Raw genomic sequence first — 11707 nt, 5'->3', positions numbered from 1 at the left:
TAAAATGACTCATAATCAAAAAATGTGTGATATATCCGACAATGACGCATCTTCAACAATCAAACCTAGTACGCCGCCATCGTGTAAATTATCTAATCTTTGTCAGCCGGGCATGACATAGCATGTAGGTGACTTTCGTCTATATTTACGAATTGGCCAAGTTCGATAAGTTTTCCATTCATTTCACCGAAAAAAAGGTTGAAACCAGGTGTGATGATGTCAATCGGTCTTAAGACAATTTTCCCTTGGTATTTACGATCAAGATGTAATGGTAGATTACATTGGCCATAGTAGATAACTTGATAGGTAAGTAAATCACAGACGCCACTTCCATCACAGTAAAATTCGAATAAGGTGATTCATTGCATACGTCAGGGGGCGGCAACCTACGGCCCGCGGAGTAATATAATCCGGCCGCGATGCTTCACTGATTTATAGCAACAAAACAGCTGTTTTGACATTATATTCTTTACCGATATTTATAATCTAACAATTATATTATAATCTAACAAGTATAAAATACACAATTACTCGTTTAATGTGTCTATAATTTAATTATGGTACTCAACTCAGGTTGTGTACCAGGTTAGGGTTCAGGTTAGCGACACCTTGGTGCGCATACTTCAGGAGGTCCTTAATTATAATTAGACAAAATGGCATCAAAACGCAGAAAAGTTGATGCTAAGTGCAAAGGGTTCCATGGCGCCGAAAATAATGAAGTGGAATTTTTCGAGATGCAACGCAATAAGGAAATAAATCTATATTCTATTCGAGAGATGTATCACTGCTTGATTTTTATTATGAAAAGTATCATCCGTTCGGTTTTCAACCTCCTAGAAATATGTGTGGCCCGCCAATGACTTGCAAGTTGCAACCCCTTAATTTTGGCCAGTGAGCGACAAAAGGTGGCCGACCCCTGGACTACGTCATGCCTTTCCCCAACCACAAAAAAAAAATTCAAAAAAAAATTTCATCTTTAACCACTAAAAATTTCAAAGCAATTCATCCAGTGATCGAAGAGAAAAGCGGTTTTTTAGGTTTTCCACTAGATGTCCAAAAAGTGTCAAAGAACAACAACAACAAGACCAACATAATATTGAAACGATCGTTATGTCCACTTCCAGGGATGGCCAATTCGAATAAAGTATTCGAATATCTCGTCATTCGAATATCGGAATTCACGTTCATAAGAATATCGGATATTTGTGTGACGTCACACATTTTCGACGCCGCTTTCAAGACGTTTCCGTTGAATGAAGAAAACATTCTCGATAGAAACTTGCGCGTGATTGTTTTCATCACTCATCAGCGTAACGTGTTATTTAGGCCCGTAAACGCCTTTACGATTGTGTTATTTTCGCTAAAACGATAATTTTCACGATAACGATAACATTTATTTTATTTTTGTACGCGCACGGAATTGTAAATCTGTAAATCTGGTAAATACGTTCATCGGCTGCGAGTTTCTAAAGACAACGCAACCTTTTTGATTGAAAAGCGGCAATTTAAAATACTGAAAATAAAACCGTAAACAATATAAGTTTTATTAAAGCCCGCGAAAATCTAAAAAACGCTTTTCTAGGCAGTGAAAATCGCAAAATTTCGTATGCCTCTGGCACACGTTATGTTTGGTCGGCGTTTAGAAACATATCGTCACTAATTGAGGGCGGGATTCGCCTGATTATCCATTACTTTAAATTGCCGTCGAATATTTTCGTGTTACCACGATACAAGGTTTGAAACGCGACTGTTTCCCGGGTTGTGAGGATGTATATAATATAATTAATCTAAAGTATATTCAATCAATTTTATTGTGATGAAATAAATTTTACTCTGACATATTACAGCATATTTATAGATTTTTCGAACGGTTTTATCTGAAAATAATCAGAGTGGCAGCATTCTGATCGAGCGGAGTCACTGTTAACAAGTACATCTAAATATTTGCTGAATTCGCAAAATACGGATCAAAACAATATTTAAAAAGGCAGTTTCCCTCACGTTTTTATTTTTATGACCGCTGATTGCAGTGGTATATAAGAGTGGTGAGGATTTTATTTTGTCGACGCAACCTCAGGTTAAATTGAAGACAATTAAATTAACAAAGCAAGACATTTTAAATATGCCCGTGTCGGTCACGAATTCATCACTTTGCACAACAGAAAAATATATATTTGTTGTTATATTATTTGTTGTAAAAGTCGGACTCTTTTAACAGGTGGCATAATCGCGGCGATGAATATGTATTTTTTAATTTACTGCTAAACTTTATATGTATATTCATTGTATGAAATGAATTATACACTACACTTAACAGGAGATTTTTCTAACGGCGATAACGAGTTGGCAAGATTGCAAAAATACTTATTAAAATAAATACATCAGGCAGTTTATCTCGTAATTTTAGGTCACAGATCGCCGTGGACCGAATAGTAATGTTTTTTTTTGACATAAGAAGAAGCAACCGCGAGTTACGTTGCACACATTAAATTAATATATAAAGATATTTCAGAATCTCGTAGTTGTCATGGATTGAATATTTTACGTAACAGGAAGATCATTATACGCTGAAAAGACGGCTCTTTTAACGAGCGCGGAATCGCGGTGGGTGTTACAGGCGGCAATGGGAATTTCCGATTTTATTCCAAACACAACAATATGTTACACATAATAACAAAATGGATCACATAAATTAATATACAAATATACTGGTAGGTAGAACACTCTAGGCTTAAATATTAAAATTTTTAAAGGCATAATGGATTTTCGATGGTTGTTGCCTGTATTGCCAATAAATTTTAGTACTCTCAGAAAATATACACAATTATCCGAATACAAGTAGTATTTTTGTCAATAAACTTGACTATTATCGTAATATCATGGTACCAATGATAGAAAGCGTCAGACAACTCCTTGGCTATCTTTTCATATGGTCATTTGTACAAAGTGAATAATTTTAATAAACTGACTGTGTCCCAAGTTGCTATTATTTTTTATTGATAGCTATAAACTATCAATTACTTTGTGTACATATACTGTTGGTCTGTGGCTTCATTCTGATATTTCTATTGAAGCTTATTTCTTAATTTACTGGGTTTTAATCAACTAAAACAAAAATGTGTTATTTTCGATTTTAGAATGTATTCGGAATTCCAGATCCGAAAACATTATTTTAGAATGTATTCGGAAATGGCCATCCCTGTCCACTTCGTGTTCAATAAAGCTGCGGCCCGCGGCTTCACCCAGTTACTTGAATTTGTCCCGCCAGTCAAAAAGGTTGCGCATCCCTGGCGTACAGTATCACTAAAACTGTGTACCATGTGACTGAAGCTTAGTGATTATTCGTTCATAATCGTAATAGTTCGCAATTGTCGACGCCATTCACGATGTAAATGACAAAAACCAATGAGCCCAAAGCACTGATTTTCTTGATCACAATGATCTAGTCTAGTTTGAGAGCTTAGATATTACAGTACAGTATTATCTTTTATATTTTTATGGAGTGCGTTCGTAACCTCGAAACAGCGTAAGTCGCGACCGTCGTAACCCGGAGACTCCCTGTATCTATCTTTAAATCTATTCCAATTCCAATCAAGAATAAGAAAGCAATGCTTCAAATATATAGACATGTAAAACAATTCCCCAAAAATCATATGCGATGACTTACCTGTAGCCTACCTGTATCGGGGTACCGTGACGGTGCATGGACTGTCATAGATTTTTTGGGTCCCGTAGCAATGATATGCAATTTCAACATGAATTGAAATACCAAGTGATCCGTGTTACTTCTTCATTATCAAGGCAAAATTTAAAAAATAATCTTTTTCCCGATATTCATATGCGATACAGTAACTTCCAATGTACCTGCAATGCCAGACGCTTCTTCTGTGACACAGATCACTTGGTATTTCAATTCAAGTTGAAATTTTAAGGAATATACAGGTGAGTGACAGCATATAAATTTTGAGGAATTGTTTTGCGTGTCCATATATTTGAGCATTGCTCTCTTGCATTTCAAGCGTTCACAATCAGCAATAAGTATATTCCGACTCCATAATAAGTATAACATACGATGAAATATTTCATATAGTTGCAAATTCGGATGACGTCATAGCACACAAAAAAACGAATCCCATGCAACTCACCAGAATATTTGAAATAAATAAAGGTAATAGCTTTCTAGCGAAAAATTTAATCTTTAAGCACTGAAAATTTCAAGCAATTGGTCCGGTAATCAAAGAGAAAAGCTATTTTTTTTTCTGTGACAAAGAACAACAACAGCAGCATAATATTAAAACTATCCATAGGTTCACTTACGTAAAGGCTCGGTAAAGAAAACATTTAGTAAGGTTTAAAACGTACAGATTTTAGATTGAAAGGTGTTGCCAGAAAAAGCGGTAAGTGTATAGCATTAATATTGAGAAAACTCTGTTTGTTTGCTATTTCGTAAATTTCCACAACACACAGAATATAAATCTTATAACATTTATCCACACTCGCTTTGAATGGTTTACATCGTCTTCCCTCTCGAAAGATATCGGAGTCGTATTTATACGTTGATCATAAATCCAATTAAATGCTGTAAACGTGAGCTCGTGATTCACGTTTTAAACAGAAACTTCTATTATCTCAATAAGGGTAATTAGGTACATCGTACGGATAGGAACTTAGATATAATTATTTCAATCAGTGCCAAAGGTCTTGAGAATATAAATTTTAATTTGATAATGACTGGGTGGAACATGTTATGTTCTTAAAACTGGTGTAATTTGATTCCTACGAAAGTCTTTGTTCGAATTTTGGGACAAATTAACTTTGTTTTAATGATTTCAACATGAAATGGGGTACATTTGGGGGTTAGTTGCTATATTATCTCCCCATCTTACTAACTGGAAGTTTAAAGATTTGGCACCTCTAATAAATTGAAAATATATAGAAAAATACAATACACAATGCTGAAATTAATGATATAGGTCAAAAAAATATTTACATGTATATGATCTACAATGGGACGAGACATTGAAGTAAAGAAGAATTTATAGAAAGGGTAAAGGTTGTAAAGTAGAATTACAGAAGGATGGCGTATTTTTATTTGAAAAATTTTGGTTTGGACGGTTAAAACATATTTTCAATTTAATGTATTTCGCTACGCTAAAATACTCAATGCTCGCATTATCGCATTGTTACGATTTTGTAGACCTAGTTGGTCAATATATGCTTGTCCCATGTCGGGATGAAAAAAACGCATTTTTAAGTTTATGCCATCTCAGGGCTTTTTTGAAAAAATAACGCTTTTGGATACAATTTTTGTTAAACGAACTTATTATTTTACCGTTCTATATGACGGCTTTGTAAATAATTAAAAGTATGACTCGCTCGAATCTACTTTTAGAAAGCATTTTAATAATAACGAAATCTATTTAATCGAAAAGGAATGCTAACCACAAATATTCAATAATATAAATCTCTTTAAAGGTATTTGAAATTAGAATATTCAAAGTTTTACCATTAATTAATTTATAAAAATTGAAAGTCGAATGAAACGCCATGTATATATAAGAAGAAAAAGAAGTACTTTACCTTAGTATTAGTGGAAGAATGAAAAATGTCTGTCTCAATGAGGAGAAAAACCTGCAAACCATGAAACAAATTGTAGAATTACATGCTCCTGATCTGTATATCCAATAGGTAAGCGCGACAATTTCTCTATTGTTCGGAATGGAGCGCGTAATTTACAGTAAAACAGTCCATGTATATAGTTTATTGTTTTCAACAGTTCGTTTTTGATTAGGTTTTTCACCTCGAACATATATCATGTTCTAAAAGAGTTCATTTCGATCGATGTTCAATACAGTCCATATTCATGATTTTAACGTTTCCAGAGTCCGTTACCGTAGTTCAACTGAATTTCAATTGAGATCATTGTCTTTTCATAATGTTCTTCATTATTTCGACTTGTCAGCAATTTGATACTTCACTCGTTGTTCCAGGCAATTTGAATCTCCCCGACGTTCGTAAGTTCGCACGTTTTGTGGAGACGGTTTCTCGGCAATTGTTGAAAACTTTCGCTTGGTCAGCTTTTTGGTTGATTCCGTCAAATTGTTGCCAGTCCTGATTGTTGTCCGTACTTGTGGTTGAACCCTGTTGATCTGCTCCGTTTCAGAAGGTTAATTCAAGTCGGCTTTGTCACCATTTATAGCATTAATATTGAGAAAACTCTGTTTGTTTGCTATTTCGTAAATTTCCACAACACACAGAATATAAATCTTATAACATTTATCCACACTCGCTTTGAATGGTTTACATCGTCTTCCCTCTCGAAAGATATCGGAGTCGTATTTATACGTTGATCATAAATCCAATTAAATGCTGTAAACGTGAGCTCGTGATTCACGTTTTAAACAGAAACTTCTATTATCTCAATAAGGGTAATTAGGTACATCGTACGGATAGGAACTTAGATATAATTATTTCAATCAGTGCCAAAGGTCTTGAGAATATAAATTTTAATTTGATAATGACTGGGTGGAACATGTTATGTTCTTAAAACTGGTGTAATTTGATTCCTACGAAAGTCTTTGTTCGAATTTTGGGACAAATTAACTTTGTTTTAATGATTTCAACATGAAATGGGGTACATTTGGGGGTTAGTTGCTATAAGTGCAATACCGCAGGTACAGATATGTTGCTTACCTGTTACTCGGTCGATTTTGCGTTGATCGGTCGACTCGAACATTCTAGAAACGTGCATTGGGTAATCAACGAGTCCGCGTCGATTTGTATGCAGTATGTCAACAAATAGCGAGATGTCAACAAATTTTCGGTCGTAAGACCGTGCATTTTTCCTTGTGGCAACTTTAGGACGATTGTATGGAGTAAAACAGCATTTTGAATACAGTCAAGCAATGTGTAAGATAAATATAATATGTCTATTTATAGCAACATGTATTACAGATATACTTTACTCCATAGTGGGAATCGAAAATTTGTTTGATATATGGTTGAAAAGACTTGCGAAGGCAAACAAGCTTCGTTCATGGCAGCGTAGACGGCCACAGAGACGGATTTAGGCAATGAGACACGCTAGTCTGCTTCATTCATGAGGTCCCTCTCTGACACTATACAAGGCTGCATGTGTTCCCATAGGCTTTTTCCGCGCGTAAAACTTTGCGTACACTTGAAATTGTTTTTCATTCCCGATTCAATGCTTACTATGAATAAAGCTCAGTTTCTGCGATTTGTAAATCACAAAATTTGCAAGATTGCCAAAATAATTTGCCTCAATATACCTTTAGTCTACTTTTGTATGCCCCCTGCCCCCGCCTTTCCGGGCTAATCAACGACCCCGCCGGCACGTGACTGATCAACTGATGTGTGACGTCACGAGTCATCGTCCGTTTCCGAAAGTAATGTTACCAATCTTACACTTTTTAGTTGGATTTTATCCTAAGTAATCTACATCTACAACGGCGATAAGCAGAAATTGAATATCTCTATTAGTACTGGTTCTCCAGAAGTGTGTGTGCCGATATGGAGGTATCGGTAACCAATTTTGTTCACCTACTTCCCTGATAGTTGTGTAAAGGGACGACAGGACGAGAACCTATGGGCTAACGAAGACATTCCTGAACTCGTTATAGAACCAAAATAAGAACAATCGGAATAAAATTATGGCCTAACCCTAACCTGATACACATACCGCGGAAGTAGCCTACCCAAGATTGCGGTGATTTATTAACTTATCTTATTTATTGTTTCAGATTTATTAAATATATACTGTATATAGTTTCACAACGTTATCAGTATTCGAAGCGGTAATATAACTACAAGAAGACTATGAATAAAACATGAAAAAATACTTTTAAAATATAAATGGTTAGTATTATCAGTTTGCTTATGCCTAATTGACATTAGTTAACATGGGGAATATCAATTGTTTAAGCTTGTTTTCTATCACTCCAAATATCCTGCGGAATCCCGTTGGAAGTAGTAATGTGTGTGTAACGAAAAGTTTTGGGCCTCTTTCTGTCAATTCCATGGGTGGTAAAGCTGCCGGACTTCACGCATTTTTCTGTATCCCTCTACGTTTCAGCTTTATTATCTTTAAGGTTATTTACCACTGGTTGACACGTGAATGTGCCGGTATTTTGCCGAATCTGCAGAACTCCGCTCATTCGCAAAATAATTGTGTGAAGGTACAGTTTATGACCATCTTACTGAGCCCCTCGAAAAATGCCAAAAAAATTTAATACCCGGCCTGGACTGGTAAGCTATGTACTGTTGTTGGGCTTAAGTCGCATTATTCTCCTTTTCTTGGGATAAATATTGAAATGTAATAAATTTCTTCGCTAAATAATTTTTCAAGAAATATACAAGAAATTGTCTACTTTAATAATTTGTAATTCTTGGTAAAACAAATTTCAGTACGAAGTTATTCAAAAATCTAAGCACTCCCATTTGGTAATCATTCTGTGCTACTGTAAGCATGATAGCGTTAATAGATATCAATCACGAAAAGCCTGACAACCATTCATTTGCCACACTCGTCGCGGTATCATCCATTACACACCTGCTTTTGGATGCACTTCGAGCGATTTTGCTCAGACCCGGCCATGAATTTAAAACGGGTAATCTTTTTGAAAAAACATTAATGCTAATTTTATTGTCCATATTGCTGGACATATTTTAATTACGAAAGCTATGCGTTTTCATGTCCTCGCTCCACAAAGTGTAAGCAGTGACTGTTGTATCTAATTCTGAGATGTATTCGATCGACTAGCTAGTAATACACAAGTGCAAATTCCATTTTACTTTATTTTCGAGATTTGGACTATAGACCTACAGGGAAATAAACAACTCTATTGTAGGCATGTTTTCTAGAGCTTAGCACGGTGTTACGTCAACCGTCAAGCCAAATTATTCCCCCCTTTTTCCATCACTTGAAAGTACTCACGTCAAACTCTACACAATTTTCCGTTTTTATTTACAGGCGAGAAAAATCGAGTCAAATTCGAGCGCACGAGACGGGCGCCGACACTGAACAGCGAAGCTGAGAGCACAATACTCTCCATTTGGGAAATGATAGAATTATTATCTCAATCTCATCTCATTGGTATGTTTTAGTCTCAAAATTTTGCCAAATCTTTCATTGGGTGCTTTCAAGCTAGAGCTCAGAACAAGTTCTTTGATAAAGCAGTCCATTGAATTGGATAAATAGTCGAGTTTTATTGACTAGTTGGAGTTATACTATGGCTGAACCTATTTTTCTATACCTCTTCGTACCTGTCTTTGTTGATTCTCGGAACACGTCGTGTTAGACTCTGGTACCAGTCTCAAATAATTTAATATATCCGAGTGTCAGCAGTCGTGTTCATAATGATTTTGAATATATCCGAGTGTTGTGGTTCGTGTTCATTTTTATTTTTTCAACATGTACATTTTCAATATATCCGAGTGTCATAATTAGTGTTCATGTTCATTTTTAGGCCAAAGAATATGATTGTCCAGGTTCGTTCATTTTTATCAGAAAGGTGGAACAAATGGCCGACGGAACCCCTTTACGTGGCCCACAAGAGACTTCGTAATCTCAATACATTTCGAATGCTTTTCCGATTTGTAACGACACGATCGGCACTCTCGACGTCGTTATACTGGTATGAAAACTCGTTTGACAAAAATTCACATTAAAATGCCTACAAGAAAAAAGCAAGATTGATTACTAGTGGCGGAATGGGTCAATTACGTGTTGAGAATAATCATCAAAAAATGCCTTTGGAGAAGAATGTTTTAGTAAAGCAGAGGCTTTCGGAATGGTCGATCTCTCGAAAGACATCGAAATGCACAAAATTACAAACAATCGTTCATCCCAAACCAGCCTACCACGGGGAAGATTTATATATTGGTACAGGAACTATGTATTGGGGTAAATACACGACCCTTGAATATCAAAAATTAAAAATGATTACTCCTTTGGCATCTCGTTCGACTGTGAGGAAATATTTCACGGAAATGACGCTGTGCAGACGAAAATTCAGTAAACAGTCAACAGACAATCTATTGCAATGTCAACTTCGAGTTGCCAAAAAATTAAACAATTTTGAACATCGAGACTAACAATGATCCCTCTTCTGGGATCATGTACTGCTGTTATTAGTTTAAACAAATAACGCTGTGCAGAATATTGCAAATTCAACTACGAGTTGATAAAAACTTTTTCAATGACCGTGGGCCCGTTCAAGAGTCTCCATTAGTTTGTTAGACAGTTACGTTAGACAGTTATAGAGCCCCTGATCTTTTTGTACGCGCCTTCTATGTAGAATCGGGGCCATCGGGCGAAGAGAGAAGTGCGAAGGGAGCGAAGATGTGAAGATTGAACGCTTCGCTGGAGGATCTTCACTTGTATGGTACTAGAAATCTTTTTTCGTCTGTTGATTCATTAGTTAGTCAGCAAGGAATGACTAGATAGGGTTCGACAGACATATCTAGTTAGGGAATTGATGCTGTAGAATGTCTTTTTTCTCCAGATGGTCTCTATAAAAAGCACCCAGCGGGGTGCTTATTTTAAAATAAGTGGATCATTCTGTGCTAATAATAATAGCACCGATAATAGCTCTGTATGGGCGTTTTATAATGTAGATACATGAATAAGTTAAAATTAAGGTGGGTGTTTATCGCCAGTTTGTTATATTGATCCACCCTATACCTGGCATTGGACGTATTGTCACAATTTGTCGATGCCAGTTTTGAATACTAATTGAGATAGGAAAATAACAATTTCTTTCTTTAATGAAAAATAACCATTTTTTCTTTCAATCAACAATGCCGAAACCTTTCTATGGTTAATTACAATTTTATATTTTGTACAAAAGCCGGACATTGAAAAATAAAAATTGCTGCTTAAAATTGAACGACTAAGTTGCTAAAAGAACGGTTTCGGCTAGGCCCAAATACTGCACTGTGAATTATGTCATTTAGTTAGATAGGGTCTTAGGTGTTTGAATATTACTATCACTAAGGGAATAAGCTTTAGGTCTCGTAGATTAAATCGGTCACCCTAATGGAGCGCTTATTCACTGGATACTGAAGCGTAGCTTCTTGTATTTATATTTATTTGGTTGAGACCTTTAGCTTTTTCCCACCTTGCATGCTAGGCTGTAACACAGGCGTCCCTCAAATTGAGGGACAAAAGCAGACGAAAGACTTCGGAAGGTACAATAGATCCTCTGGTGCAATAAATGACAATAAATTTCAATTCTCTCGATTTTGAGTGAATGAAATAAGTTTCAAACCTCTTTTGTTCGTTTTTTTTCAAATTTGGATTTAATTTTTTTTTATTGGTTGTTATTGTACAGAGGCAAAGTCTTGGTTTAATATAGAGGATGGATTCTCTTTTTTGAATCCTGAGTCAATGTTGCCAAGCCTGGTAGCACTAAGCTACTGGTAAGGTAGTTAGACTAAGGTCAATCATATTTGATGACTTTGTATTGGGGTGCATACAAGTATTGGAGCGCAAACAATTTGTATAATTAGCGTGTCACAACATTTTCAAACTACCACGCGTTGACAAATTGTGCGCCACATAGCAAAGTCCTCTCCTATGACTCGTAGACGTTGTCTTAGGTCTTCAGCAACTTAAGGTTTCGTAGGCCGGTCAGCTTTCAGATTTATTGAGTTTATTACGGCATTATTAAAAACGGACTCAAGACTG

The 11707-nt window shown here is 35.9% G+C and overlaps 1 long non-coding RNA gene across 1 annotated transcript; it reads left to right on the top strand.

Annotated features, from left to right (window-relative positions):
* The first annotated feature begins 8485 nt into the window (after positions 1-8485).
* On the top strand, positions 8486-11198 carry LOC144431362 (uncharacterized). Its single transcript, XR_013479959.1, has 3 exons — positions 8486-8627; positions 8990-9112; positions 9486-11198. It is a non-coding gene; the product is annotated as an uncharacterized LOC144431362 (long non-coding RNA).
* The last annotated feature ends 509 nt before the right edge of the window (positions 11199-11707 follow it).

Source organism: Styela clava, chromosome 13 (genome assembly GCF_964204865.1).
Source record: "Styela clava chromosome 13, kaStyClav1.hap1.2, whole genome shotgun sequence".
Classification (NCBI taxonomy): domain Eukaryota; kingdom Metazoa; phylum Chordata; class Ascidiacea; order Stolidobranchia; family Styelidae; genus Styela; species Styela clava.
The sequence above is the reverse complement of the archived record's forward strand: the minus strand, read 5'-3'. Positions and strand labels throughout refer to the sequence as shown.